Here is a 12,925-nt window from a genome sequence, read left to right on the forward strand (position 1 = left end):
TTGGTTTCTCTTTCATAGTCTGCAGGCATTAAATGAAAGAAGTCAGTGTTCCAGCAGAGGGAGACAACGTTTCAGAAAAGGCATTGTAGCAAACCAAACAAGAAATTTTAAGCGCAGCAGAGTAACCAGCTCACATACCTGTTAGCTCAGGTGAGTTTAAAAGGCTGCTGTTGATAACAAGGGCATTTGCTAAATAGATGGTGTGTGTGCAACAATATACTGAAAGGTCAATTATATTGTGCAGCTTATCTCACCACCTGTAGTTATTTAGGTGAAAGCTCCAAAATGCTTGCCTAATATGTCTGTTTATCCAAAAGGAAGTATAGAGGGAGAGCTAGATAGATAGCATTGCATTACATTACATTACATGGCAATGCAATGCACAGTTGCTGAAGTTGAACCAAAATGAGCTTGTCATCTGGCTTCTGCAACTTTTAACATGAAAAATCCAATGAGGAGAAGAAAAGCAAAGCCAAAGAGTCCATCCCAAAATCCGACAAACAAGCAAAATGAACAAAAAGCATTGAATTCAATTCTTTCTGATTTTAGAAACTGCATTAAAGAAGGGGTGCACCGGTCCTGGAGATACTGCAATACCAGGTCAATGCGTGGAGTGGACAGAGCAAGCTCTTTTTCCATCTCCCTGTTCTAAAAATCCATTTAATATATGGTCCCCAGATAGGGGACGTATCAGATATTAAACTGATAAGAACAGATACTACACTTGATCTTAGCCAAAAGGCCGAGAAGCGATAACCAGAATTGGTTTCCGACTACGGTGCCACCCAAGGATTCTGAAAAGTCCATTTGTGGAGATGGCCACCTGGACTCCCGTTAAGAAGACATGCTGTCAACCTCTAGATCCCTCACATGCCTGCACTTTTCGGCTTGCTGCTGCTGCAATCCACGCGTTTTAGATCTGCATAACTCCACCTCTTTTAGCACAGTACCCTCAACCCCCGGCTGTTCCCACCCGCCTCAACACCGTTGGAAGGGAGGAGAACCAATTAAGGCGGGGGGGGGTGGAACGAGCAGCTGTCTACCCTTAGCAGGAGGGTTGCTGATTAATTACCTCTCCTGCTGCTGCTGCTGCTGGCTGTCCAGCAGCAGACTGAAGGTGGCTGCTGCTGTGCGCAGGTATATAAAGGCTCAGAGCCTATTATGACACGCGCAGCCAGCGTTCCATTGCCACATTCTGTCTACTGCAGGCGGGATACCTGGATGGCTGAATGTCACTGAGAAGCTCACAGAGACCGCCATAAGCAACAGTTTAAAAGAATGCCACAGAATAATCAACCAAACTTTTTGGGTTGGTTTCTCTTTCATAGTCTGCAGGCATTAAATGAAAGAAGTCAGTGTTCCAGCAGAGGGAGACAACGTTTCAGAAAAGGCATTGTAGCAAACCAAACAAGAAATTTTAAGCGCAGCAGAGTAACCAGCTCACATACCTGTTAGCTCAGGTGAGTTTAAAAGGCTGCTGTTGATAACAAGGGCATTTGCTAAATAGATGGTGTGTGTGCAACAATATACTGAAAGGTCAATTATATTGTGCAGCTTATCTCACCACCTGTAGTTATTTAGGTGAAAGCTCCAAAATGCTTGCCTAATATGTCTGTTTATCCAAAAGGAAGTATAGAGGGAGAGCTAGATAGATAGCATTGCATTACATTACATTACATGGCAATGCAATGCACAGTTGCTGAAGTTGAACCAAAATGAGCTTGTCATCTGGCTTCTGCAACTTTTAACATGAAAAATCCAATGAGGAGAAGAAAAGCAAAGCCAAAGAGTCCATCCCAAAATCCGACAAACAAGCAAAATGAACAAAAAGCATTGAATTCAATTCTTTCTGATTTTAGAAACTGCATTAAAGAAGGGGTGCACCGGTCCTGGAGATACTGCAATACCAGGTCAATGCGTGGAGTGGACAGAGCAAGCTCTTTTTCCATCTCCCTGTTCTAAAAATCCATTTAATATATGGTCCCCAGATAGGGGACGTATCAGATATTAAACTGATAAGAACAGATACTACACTTGATCTTAGCCAAAAGGCCGAGAAGCGATAACCAGAATTGGTTTCCGACTACGGTGCCACCCAAGGATTCTGAAAAGTCCATTTGTGGAGATGGCCACCTGGACTCCCGTTAAGAAGACATGCTGTCAACCTCTAGATCCCTCACATGCCTGCACTTTTCGGCTTGCTGCTGCTGCAATCCACGCGTTTTAGATCTGCATAACTCCACCTCTTTTAGCACAGTACCCTCAACCCCCGGCTGTTCCCACCCGCCTCAACACCGTTGGAAGGGAGGAGAACCAATTAAGGCGGGGGGGGGTGGAACGAGCAGCTGTCTACCCTTAGCAGGAGGGTTGCTGATTAATTACCTCTCCTGCTGCTGCTGCTGCTGGCTGTCCAGCAGCAGACTGAAGGTGGCTGCTGCTGTGTGCAGGTATATAAAGGCTCAGAGCCTATTATGACACGCGCAGCCAGCGTTCCATTGCCACATTCCGTCTACTGCAGGCGGGATACCTGGATGGCTGAATGTCACTGAGAAGCTCACAGAGACCGCCATAAGCAACAGTTTAAAAGAATGCCACAGACTAATCAACCAAACTTTTTGGGTTGGTTTCTCTTTTATAGTCTGCAGGCATTAAATGAAAGAAGTCAGTGTTCCAGCAGAGGGAGACAACGTTTCAGAAAAGGCATTGTAGCAAACCAAAAAAGAAATTTTAAGCGCAGCAGAGTAACCAGCTCACATACCTGTTAGCTCAGGTGAGTTTAAAAGGCTGCTGTTGATAACAAGGGCATTTGCTAAATAGATGGTGTGTGTGCAACAATATACTGAAAGGTCAATTATATTGTGCAGCTTATCTCACCACCTGTAGTTATTTAGGTGAAAGCTCCAAAATGCTTGCCTAATATGTCTGTTTATCCAAAAGGAAGTATAGAGGGAGAGCTAGATAGATAGCATTGCATTACATTACATTACATGGCAATGCAATGCACAGTTGCTGAAGTTGAACCAAAATGAGCTTGTCATCTGGCTTCTGCAACTTTTAACATGAAAAATCCAATGAGGAGAAGAAAAGCAAAGCCAAAGAGTCCATCCCAAAATCCGACAAACAAGCAAAATGAACAAAAAGCATTGAATTCAATTCTTTCTGATTTTAGAAACTGCATTAAAGAAGGGGTGCACCGGTCCTGGAGATACTGCAATACCAGGTCAATGCGTGGAGTGGACAGAGCAAGCTCTTTTTCCATCTCCCTGTTCTAAAAATCCATTTAATATATGGTCCCCAGATAGGGGACGTATCAGATATTAAACTGATAAGAACAGATACTACACTTGATCTTAGCCAAAAGGCCGAGAAGCGATAACCAGAATTGGTTTCCGACTACGGTGCCACCCAAGGATTCTGAAAAGTCCATTTGTGGAGATGGCCACCTGGACTCCCGTTAAGAAGACATGCTGTCAACCTCTAGATCCCTCACATGCCTGCACTTTTCGGCTTGCTGCTGCTGCAATCCACGCGTTTTAGATCTGCATAACTCCACCTCTTTTAGCACAGTACCCTCAACCCCCGGCTGTTCCCACCCGCCTCAACACCGTTGGAAGGGAGGAGAACCAATTAAGGCGGGGGGGGGTGGAACGAGCAGCTGTCTACCCTTAGCAGGAGGGTTGCTGATTAATTACCTCTCCTGCTGCTGCTGCTGCTGGCTGTCCAGCAGCAGACTGAAGGTGGCTGCTGCTGTGCGCAGGTATATAAAGGCTCAGAGCCTATTATGACACGCGCAGCCAGCGTTCCATTGCCACATTCTGTCTACTGCAGGCGGGATACCTGGATGGCTGAATGTCACTGAGAAGCTCACAGAGACCGCCATAAGCAACAGTTTAAAAGAATGCCACAGACTAATCAACCAAACTTTTTGGGTTGGTTTCTCTTTCATAGTCTGCAGGCATTAAATGAAAGAAGTCAGTGTTCCAGCAGAGGGAGACAACGTTTCAGAAAAGGCATTGTAGCAAACCAAACAAGAAATTTTAAGCGCAGCAGAGTAACCAGCTCACATACCTGTTAGCTCAGGTGAGTTTAAAAGGCTGCTGTTGATAACAAGGGCATTTGCTAAATAGATGGTGTGTGTGCAACAATATACTGAAAGGTCAATTATATTGTGCAGCTTATCTCACCACCTGTAGTTATTTAGGTGAAAGCTCCAAAATGCTTGCCTAATATGTCTGTTTATCCAAAAGGAAGTATAGAGGGAGAGCTAGATAGATAGCATTGCATTACATTACATTACATGGCAATGCAATGCACAGTTGCTGAAGTTGAACCAAAATGAGCTTGTCATCTGGCTTCTGCAACTTTTAACATGAAAAATCCAATGAGGAGAAGAAAAGCAAAGCCAAAGAGTCCATCCCAAAATCCGACAAACAAGCAAAATGAACAAAAAGCATTGAATTCAATTCTTTCTGATTTTAGAAACTGCATTAAAGAAGGGGTGCACCGGTCCTGGAGATACTGCAATACCAGGTCAATGCGTGGAGTGGACAGAGCAAGCTCTTTTTCCATCTCCCTGTTCTAAAAATCCATTTAATATATGGTCCCCAGATAGGGGACGTATCAGATATTAAACTGATAAGAACAGATACTACACTTGATCTTAGCCAAAAGGCCGAGAAGCGATAACCAGAATTGGTTTCCGACTACGGTGCCACCCAAGGATTCTGAAAAGTCCATTTGTGGAGATGGCCACCTGGACTCCCGTTAAGAAGACATGCTGTCAACCTCTAGATCCCTCACATGCCTGCACTTTTCGGCTTGCTGCTGCTGCAATCCACGCGTTTTAGATCTGCATAACTCCACCTCTTTTAGCACAGTACCCTCAACCCCCGGCTGTTCCCACCCGCCTCAACACCGTTGGAAGGGAGGAGAACCAATTAAGGCGGGGGGGGGTGGAACGAGCAGCTGTCTACCCTTAGCAGGAGGGTTGCTGATTAATTACCTCTCCTGCTGCTGCTGCTGCTGGCTGTCCAGCAGCAGACTGAAGGTGGCTGCTGCTGTGCGCAGGTATATAAAGGCTCAGAGCCTATTATGACACGCGCAGCCAGCGTTCCATTGCCACATTCCGTCTACTGCAGGCGGGATACCTGGATGGCTGAATGTCACTGAGAAGCTCACAGAGACCGACATAAGCAACAGTTTAAAAGAATGCCACAGACTAATCAACCAAACTTTTTGGGTTGGTTTCTCTTTTATAGTCTGCAGGCATTAAATGAAAGAAGTCAGTGTTCCAGCAGAGGGAGACAACATTTCAGAAAAGGCATTGTAGCAAACCAAAAAAGAAATTTTAAGCGCAGCAGAGTAACCAGCTCACATACCTGTTAGCTCAGGTGAGTTTAAAAGGCTGCTGTTGATAACAAGGGCATTTGCTAAATAGATGGTGTGTGTGCAACAATATACTGAAAGGTCAATTATATTGTGCAGCTTATCTCACCACCTGTAGTTATTTAGGTGAAAGCTCCAAAATGCTTGCCTAATATGTCTGTTTATCCAAAAGGAAGTATAGAGGGAGAGCTAGATAGATAGCATTGCATTACATTACATTACATGGCAATGCAATGCACAGTTGCTGAAGTTGAACCAAAATGAGCTTGTCATCTGGCTTCTGCAACTTTTAACATGAAAAATCCAATGAGGAGAAGAAAAGCAAAGCCAAAGAGTCCATCCCAAAATCCGACAAACAAGCAAAATGAACAAAAAGCATTGAATTCAATTCTTTCTGATTTTAGAAACTGCATTAAAGAAGGGGTGCACCGGTCCTGGAGATACTGCAATACCAGGTCAATGCGTGGAGTGGACAGAGCAAGCTCTTTTTCCATCTCCCTGTTCTAAAAATCCATTTAATATATGGTCCCCAGATAGGGGACGTATCAGATATTAAACTGATAAGAACAGATACTACACTTGATCTTAGCCAAAAGGCCGAGAAGCGATAACCAGAATTGGTTTCCGACTACGGTGCCACCCAAGGATTCTGAAAAGTCCATTTGTGGAGATGGCCACCTGGACTCCCGTTAAGAAGACATGCTGTCAACCTCTAGATCCCTCACATGCCTGCACTTTTCGGCTTGCTGCTGCTGCAATCCACGCGTTTTAGATCTGCATAACTCCACCTCTTTTAGCACAGTACCCTCAACCCCCGGCTGTTCCCACCCGCCTCAACACCGTTGGAAGGGAGGAGAACCAATTAAGGCGGGGGGGGGTGGAACGAGCAGCTGTCTACCCTTAGCAGGAGGGTTGCTGATTAATTACCTCTCCTGCTGCTGCTGCTGCTGGCTGTCCAGCAGCAGACTGAAGGTGGCTGCTGCTGTGCGCAGGTATATAAAGGCTCAGAGCCTATTATGACACGCGCAGCCAGCGTTCCATTGCCACATTCTGTCTACTGCAGGCGGGATACCTGGATGGCTGAATGTCACTGAGAAGCTCACAGAGACCGCCATAAGCAACAGTTTAAAAGAATGCCACAGACTAATCAACCAAACTTTTTGGGTTGGTTTCTCTTTCATAGTCTGCAGGCATTAAATGAAAGAAGTCAGTGTTCCAGCAGAGGGAGACAACGTTTCAGAAAAGGCATTGTAGCAAACCAAACAAGAAATTTTAAGCGCAGCAGAGTAACCAGCTCACATACCTGTTAGCTCAGGTGAGTTTAAAAGGCTGCTGTTGATAACAAGGGCATTTGCTAAATAGATGGTGTGTGTGCAACAATATACTGAAAGGTCAATTATATTGTGCAGCTTATCTCACCACCTGTAGTTATTTAGGTGAAAGCTCCAAAATGCTTGCCTAATATGTCTGTTTATCCAAAAGGAAGTATAGAGGGAGAGCTAGATAGATAGCATTGCATTACATTACATTACATGGCAATGCAATGCACAGTTGCTGAAGTTGAACCAAAATGAGCTTGTCATCTGGCTTCTGCAACTTTTAACATGAAAAATCCAATGAGGAGAAGAAAAGCAAAGCCAAAGAGTCCATCCCAAAATCCGACAAACAAGCAAAATGAACAAAAAGCATTGAATTCAATTCTTTCTGATTTTAGAAACTGCATTAAAGAAGGGGTGCACCGGTCCTGGAGATACTGCAATACCAGGTCAATGCGTGGAGTGGACAGAGCAAGCTCTTTTTCCATCTCCCTGTTCTAAAAATCCATTTAATATATGGTCCCCAGATAGGGGACGTATCAGATATTAAACTGATAAGAACAGATACTACACTTGATCTTAGCCAAAAGGCCGAGAAGCGATAACCAGAATTGGTTTCCGACTACGGTGCCACCCAAGGATTCTGAAAAGTCCATTTGTGGAGATGGCCACCTGGACTCCCGTTAAGAAGACATGCTGTCAACCTCTAGATCCCTCACATGCCTGCACTTTTCGGCTTGCTGCTGCTGCAATCCACGCGTTTTAGATCTGCATAACTCCACCTCTTTTAGCACAGTACCCTCAACCCCCGGCTGTTCCCACCCGCCTCAACACCGTTGGAAGGGAGGAGAACCAATTAAGGCGGGGGGGGGTGGAACGAGCAGCTGTCTACCCTTAGCAGGAGGGTTGCTGATTAATTACCTCTCCTGCTGCTGCTGCTGCTGGCTGTCCAGCAGCAGACTGAAGGTGGCTGCTGCTGTGCGCAGGTATATAAAGGCTCAGAGCCTATTATGACACGCGCAGCCAGCGTTCCATTGCCACATTCCGTCTACTGCAGGCGGGATACCTGGATGGCTGAATGTCACTGAGAAGCTCACAGAGACCGCCATAAGCAACAGTTTAAAAGAATGCCACAGACTAATCAACCAAACTTTTTGGGTTGGTTTCTCTTTTATAGTCTGCAGGCATTAAATGAAAGAAGTCAGTGTTCCAGCAGAGGGAGACAACATTTCAGAAAAGGCATTGTAGCAAACCAAAAAAGAAATTTTAAGCGCAGCAGAGTAACCAGCTCACATACCTGTTAGCTCAGGTGAGTTTAAAAGGCTGCTGTTGATAACAAGGGCATTTGCTAAATAGATGGTGTGTGTGCAACAATATACTGAAAGGTCAATTATATTGTGCAGCTTATCTCACCACCTGTAGTTATTTAGGTGAAAGCTCCAAAATGCTTGCCTAATATGTCTGTTTATCCAAAAGGAAGTATAGAGGGAGAGCTAGATAGATAGCATTGCATTACATTACATTACATGGCAATGCAATGCACAGTTGCTGAAGTTGAACCAAAATGAGCTTGTCATCTGGCTTCTGCAACTTTTAACATGAAAAATCCAATGAGGAGAAGAAAAGCAAAGCCAAAGAGTCCATCCCAAAATCCGACAAACAAGCAAAATGAACAAAAAGCATTGAATTCAATTCTTTCTGATTTTAGAAACTGCATTAAAGAAGGGGTGCACCGGTCCTGGAGATACTGCAATACCAGGTCAATGCGTGGAGTGGACAGAGCAAGCTTTTTTTCCATCTCCCTGTTCTAAAAATCCATTTAATATATGGTCCCCAGATAGGGGACGTATCAGATATTAAACTGATAAGAACAGATACTACACTTGATCTTAGCCAAAAGGCCGAGAAGCGATAACCAGAATTGGTTTCCGACTACGGTGCCACCCAAGGATTCTGAAAAGTCCATTTGTGGAGATGGCCACCTGGACTCCCGTTAAGAAGACATGGTGTCAACCTCTAGATCCCTCACATGCCTGCACTTTTCGGCTTGCTGCTGCTGCAATCCACGCGTTTTAGATCTGCATAACTCCACCTCTTTTAGCACAGTACCCTCAACCCCCGGCTGTTCCCACCCGCCTCAACACCGTTGGAAGGGAGGAGAACCAATTAAGGCGGGGGGGGGGGTGGAACGAGCAGCTGTCTACCCTTAGCAGGAGGGTTGCTGATTAATTACCTCTCCTGCTGCTGCTGCTGCTGGATGTCCAGCAGCAGACTGAAGGTGGCTGCTGCTGTGCGCAGGTATATAAAGGCTCAGAGCCTATTATGACACGCGCAGCCAGCGTTCCATTGCCACATTCTGTCTACTGCAGGCGGGATACCTGGATGGCTGAATGTCACTGAGAAGCTCACAGAGACCGCCATAAGCAACAGTTTAAAAGAATGCCACAGACTAATCAACCAAACTTTTTGGGTTGGTTTCTCTTTCATAGTCTGCAGGCATTAAATGAAAGAAGTCAGTGTTCCAGCAGAGGGAGACAACGTTTCAGAAAAGGCATTGTAGCAAACCAAACAAGAAATTTTAAGCGCAGCAGAGTAACCAGCTCACATACCTGTTAGCTCAGGTGAGTTTAAAAGGCTGCTGTTGATAACAAGGGCATTTGCTAAATAGATGGTGTGTGTGCAACAATATACTGAAAGGTCAATTATATTGTGCAGCTTATCTCACCACCTGTAGTTATTTAGGTGAAAGCTCCAAAATGCTTGCCTAATATGTCTGTTTATCCAAAAGGAAGTATAGAGGGAGAGCTAGATAGATAGCATTGCATTACATTACATTACATGGCAATGCAATGCACAGTTGCTGAAGTTGAACCAAAATGAGCTTGTCATCTGGCTTCTGCAACTTTTAACATGAAAAATCCAATGAGGAGAAGAAAAGCAAAGCCAAAGAGTCCATCCCAAAATCCGACAAACAAGCAAAATGAACAAAAAGCATTGAATTCAATTCTTTCTGATTTTAGAAACTGCATTAAAGAAGGGGTGCACCGGTCCTGGAGATACTGCAATACCAGGTCAATGCGTGGAGTGGACAGAGCAAGCTCTTTTTCCATCTCCCTGTTCTAAAAATCCATTTAATATATGGTCCCCAGATAGGGGACGTATCAGATATTAAACTGATAAGAACAGATACTACACTTGATCTTAGCCAAAAGGCCGAGAAGCGATAACCAGAATTGGTTTCCGACTACGGTGCCACCCAAGGATTCTGAAAAGTCCATTTGTGGAGATGGCCACCTGGACTCCCGTTAAGAAGACATGCTGTCAACCTCTAGATCCCTCACATGCCTGCACTTTTCGGCTTGCTGCTGCTGCAATCCACGCGTTTTAGATCTGCATAACTCCACCTCTTTTAGCACAGTACCCTCAACCCCCGGCTGTTCCCACCCGCCTCAACACCGTTGGAAGGGAGGAGAACCAATTAAGGCGGGGGGGGGTGGAACGAGCAGCTGTCTACCCTTAGCAGGAGGGTTGCTGATTAATTACCTCTCCTGCTGCTGCTGCTGCTGGCTGTCCAGCAGCAGACTGAAGGTGGCTGCTGCTGTGCGCAGGTATATAAAGGCTCAGAGCCTATTATGACACGCGCAGCCAGCGTTCCATTGCCACATTCCGTCTACTGCAGGCGGGATACCTGGATGGCTGAATGTCACTGAGAAGCTCACAGAGACCGCCATAAGCAACAGTTTAAAAGAATGCCACAGACTAATCAACCAAACTTTTTGGGTTGGTTTCTCTTTTATAGTCTGCAGGCATTAAATGAAAGAAGTCAGTGTTCCAGCAGAGGGAGACAACGTTTCAGAAAAGGCATTGTAGCAAACCAAAAAAGAAATTTTAAGCGCAGCAGAGTAACCAGCTCACATACCTGTTAGCTCAGGTGAGTTTAAAAGGCTGCTGTTGATAACAAGGGCATTTGCTAAATAGATGGTGTGTGTGCAACAATATACTGAAAGGTCAATTATATTGTGCAGCTTATCTCACCACCTGTAGTTATTTAGGTGAAAGCTCCAAAATGCTTGCCTAATATGTCTGTTTATCCAAAAGGAAGTATAGAGGGAGAGCTAGATAGATAGCATTGCATTGCATTACATTACATGGCAATGCAATGCACAGTTGCTGAAGTTGAACCAAAATGAGCTTGTCATCTGGCTTCTGCAACTTTTAACATGAAAAATCCAATGAGGAGAAGAAAAGCAAAGCCAAAGAGTCCATCCCAAAATCCGACAAACAAGCAAAATGAACAAAAAGCATTGAATTCAATTCTTTCTGATTTTAGAAACTGCATTAAAGAAGGGGTGCACCGGTCCTGGAGATACTGCAATACCAGGTCAATGCGTGGAGTGGACAGAGCAAGCTCTTTTTCCATCTCCCTGTTCTAAAAATCCATTTAATATATGGTCCCCAGATAGGGGACGTATCAGATATTAAACTGATAAGAACAGATTTTTTGATTGAAGCTGCATCCAAGGCACTGAAAAATGTGACCGAAGTCACACCAAAACAGCGCACGAGGCGAGGATTCATGTGGACCCTTCCCGGAGGAGAGGGTCCCCAATAAACCATCCCCATCCCTCCGAGCCAGAAGGCCACAGCGAGGGTCAGGGATCTCCGATGCTCTCCCTAGCCGAAGCCGGAGAAGAGCCGTTTTCGTGCTCCCAGCTTCCATCTAGGCTGCCACCCTAGTGGAGCTGGAGCCTGTGTTGGTTTCTCAGCCCAAAGCTGACCGGACCTCCGACCGGGTTTATAAAAATTCCCCTTCCTAGCCCGGAGGCCAGGAATAGGGGGGGTTGCTCAGAAAGTATGATTGGCAAAGGTGCGGCGTGCTACGAAGCCAAGTCTTTCTGGGGTTCCCAGTCCCAGTAAGCTTGGACTCCCACCAGGGCGCCTACTCCTGGGGCACATTGCTCCAAAGCCCTCACACTTACCCAGCCTAGTGACTTCGATCCTGGAGGGCCATGTTTTCCATCAGATAGCTCTATGAGCCACCTGGCGTACTAACAAGTGCACCAAACCAGTGTGTAATATGCATCAATTTACTAGGGCAGCCCAAGGACAAAACTGCCTTTTCAAAAGATACTACACTTGATCTTAGCCAAAAGGCCGAACAGATACTACACTTGATCTTAGCCAAAAGGCCGAGAAGCGATAACCAGAATTGGTTTCCGACTACGGTGCCACCCAAGGATTCTGAAAAGTCCATTTGTGGAGATGGCCACCTGGACTCCCGTTAAGAAGACATGCTGTCAACCTCTAGATCCCTCACATGCCTGCACTTTTCGGCTTGCTGCTGCTGCAATCCACGCGTTTTAGATCTGCATAACTCCACCTCTTTTAGCACAGTACCCTCAACCCCCGGCTGTTCCCACCCGCCTCAACACCGTTGGAAGGGAGGAGAACCAATTAAGGCGGGGGGGGCGGGGTGGAACGAGCAGCTGTCTACCCTTAGCAGGAGGGTTGCTGATTAATTACCTCTCCTGCTGCTGCTGCTGGCTGTCCAGCAGCAGACTGAAGGTGGCTGCTGCTGTGCGCAGGTATATAAAGGCTCAGAGCCTATTATGACACGCGCAGCCAGCGTTCCATTGCCACATTCCGTCTACTGCAGGCGGGATACCTGGATGGCTGAATGTCACTGAGAAGCTCACAGAGACCGCCATAAGCAACAGTTTAAAAGAATGCCACAGACTAATCAACTAAACTTTTTGGGTTGGTTTCTCTTTTATAGTCTGCAGGCATTAAATGAAAGAAGTCAGTGTTCCAGCAGAGGGAGACAACGTTTCACAAAAGGCATTGTAGCAAACCAAAAAAGAAATTTTAAGCGCAGCAGAGTAACCAGCTCACATACCTGTTAGCTCAGGTGAGTTTAAAAGGCTGCTGTTGATAACAAGGGCATTTGCTAAATAGATGGTGTGTGTGCAACAATATACTGAAAGGTCAATTATATTGTGCAGCTTATCTCACCACCTGTAGTTATTTAGGTGAAAGCTCCAAAATGCTTGCCTAATATGTCTGTTTATCCAAAAGGAAGTATAGAGGGAGAGCTAGATAGATAGCATTGCATTACATTACATTACATGGCAATGCAATGCACAGTTGCTGAAGTTGAACCAAAATGAGCTTGTCATCTGGCTTCTGCAACTTTTAACATGAAAAATCCAATGAGGAGAAGAAAA

General features: G+C 45.3%; 9 non-coding genes and 1 pseudogene across 9 annotated transcripts; all 10 read right to left on the minus strand.

The window, feature by feature from the left end:
- Window positions 1–563: 563 nt before the first annotated feature.
- Window positions 564–754, minus strand: LOC141186410 (U2 spliceosomal RNA). Its single transcript, XR_012260691.1, has one exon. It is a non-coding gene; the product is annotated as a U2 spliceosomal RNA (small nuclear RNA).
- A 1,119-nt stretch (window positions 755–1,873) lies between these two features.
- Window positions 1,874–2,064, minus strand: LOC141186411 (U2 spliceosomal RNA). Its single transcript, XR_012260692.1, has one exon. It is a non-coding gene; the product is annotated as a U2 spliceosomal RNA (small nuclear RNA).
- A 1,119-nt stretch (window positions 2,065–3,183) lies between these two features.
- Window positions 3,184–3,374, minus strand: LOC141186412 (U2 spliceosomal RNA). Its single transcript, XR_012260693.1, has one exon. It is a non-coding gene; the product is annotated as a U2 spliceosomal RNA (small nuclear RNA).
- Window positions 3,375–4,493: 1,119 nt separating this feature from the next.
- Window positions 4,494–4,684, minus strand: LOC141186413 (U2 spliceosomal RNA). The gene has a single exon (XR_012260694.1). It is a non-coding gene; the product is annotated as a U2 spliceosomal RNA (small nuclear RNA).
- Window positions 4,685–5,803: 1,119 nt separating this feature from the next.
- On the minus strand, window positions 5,804–5,994 carry LOC141186414 (U2 spliceosomal RNA). The gene has a single exon (XR_012260695.1). It is a non-coding gene; the product is annotated as a U2 spliceosomal RNA (small nuclear RNA).
- A 1,119-nt stretch (window positions 5,995–7,113) lies between these two features.
- LOC141186416 (U2 spliceosomal RNA) lies at window positions 7,114–7,304 on the minus strand. The gene has a single exon (XR_012260696.1). It is a non-coding gene; the product is annotated as a U2 spliceosomal RNA (small nuclear RNA).
- Window positions 7,305–8,423: 1,119 nt separating this feature from the next.
- On the minus strand, window positions 8,424–8,614 carry LOC141184802 (U2 spliceosomal RNA). Its single transcript, XR_012259523.1, has one exon. It is a non-coding gene; the product is annotated as a U2 spliceosomal RNA (small nuclear RNA).
- A 1,121-nt stretch (window positions 8,615–9,735) lies between these two features.
- On the minus strand, window positions 9,736–9,926 carry LOC141186417 (U2 spliceosomal RNA). Its single transcript, XR_012260697.1, has one exon. It is a non-coding gene; the product is annotated as a U2 spliceosomal RNA (small nuclear RNA).
- A 1,119-nt stretch (window positions 9,927–11,045) lies between these two features.
- Window positions 11,046–11,227, minus strand: LOC141185629 (U2 spliceosomal RNA). The gene has a single exon (XR_012260272.1). It is a non-coding gene; the product is annotated as a U2 spliceosomal RNA (small nuclear RNA).
- Window positions 11,228–11,751: 524 nt separating this feature from the next.
- LOC141186024 (U2 spliceosomal RNA) lies at window positions 11,752–11,902 on the minus strand (annotated as a pseudogene).
- Between the last annotated feature and the right edge of the window lie 1,023 nt (window positions 11,903–12,925).

Source organism: Phyllobates terribilis, unplaced genomic scaffold (genome assembly GCF_046119375.1).
Source record: "Phyllobates terribilis strain yellow unplaced genomic scaffold, ASM4611937v1 Scaffold_40__1_contigs__length_11209783, whole genome shotgun sequence".
Taxonomy (NCBI): Eukaryota; Metazoa; Chordata; class Amphibia; order Anura; family Dendrobatidae; genus Phyllobates; species Phyllobates terribilis.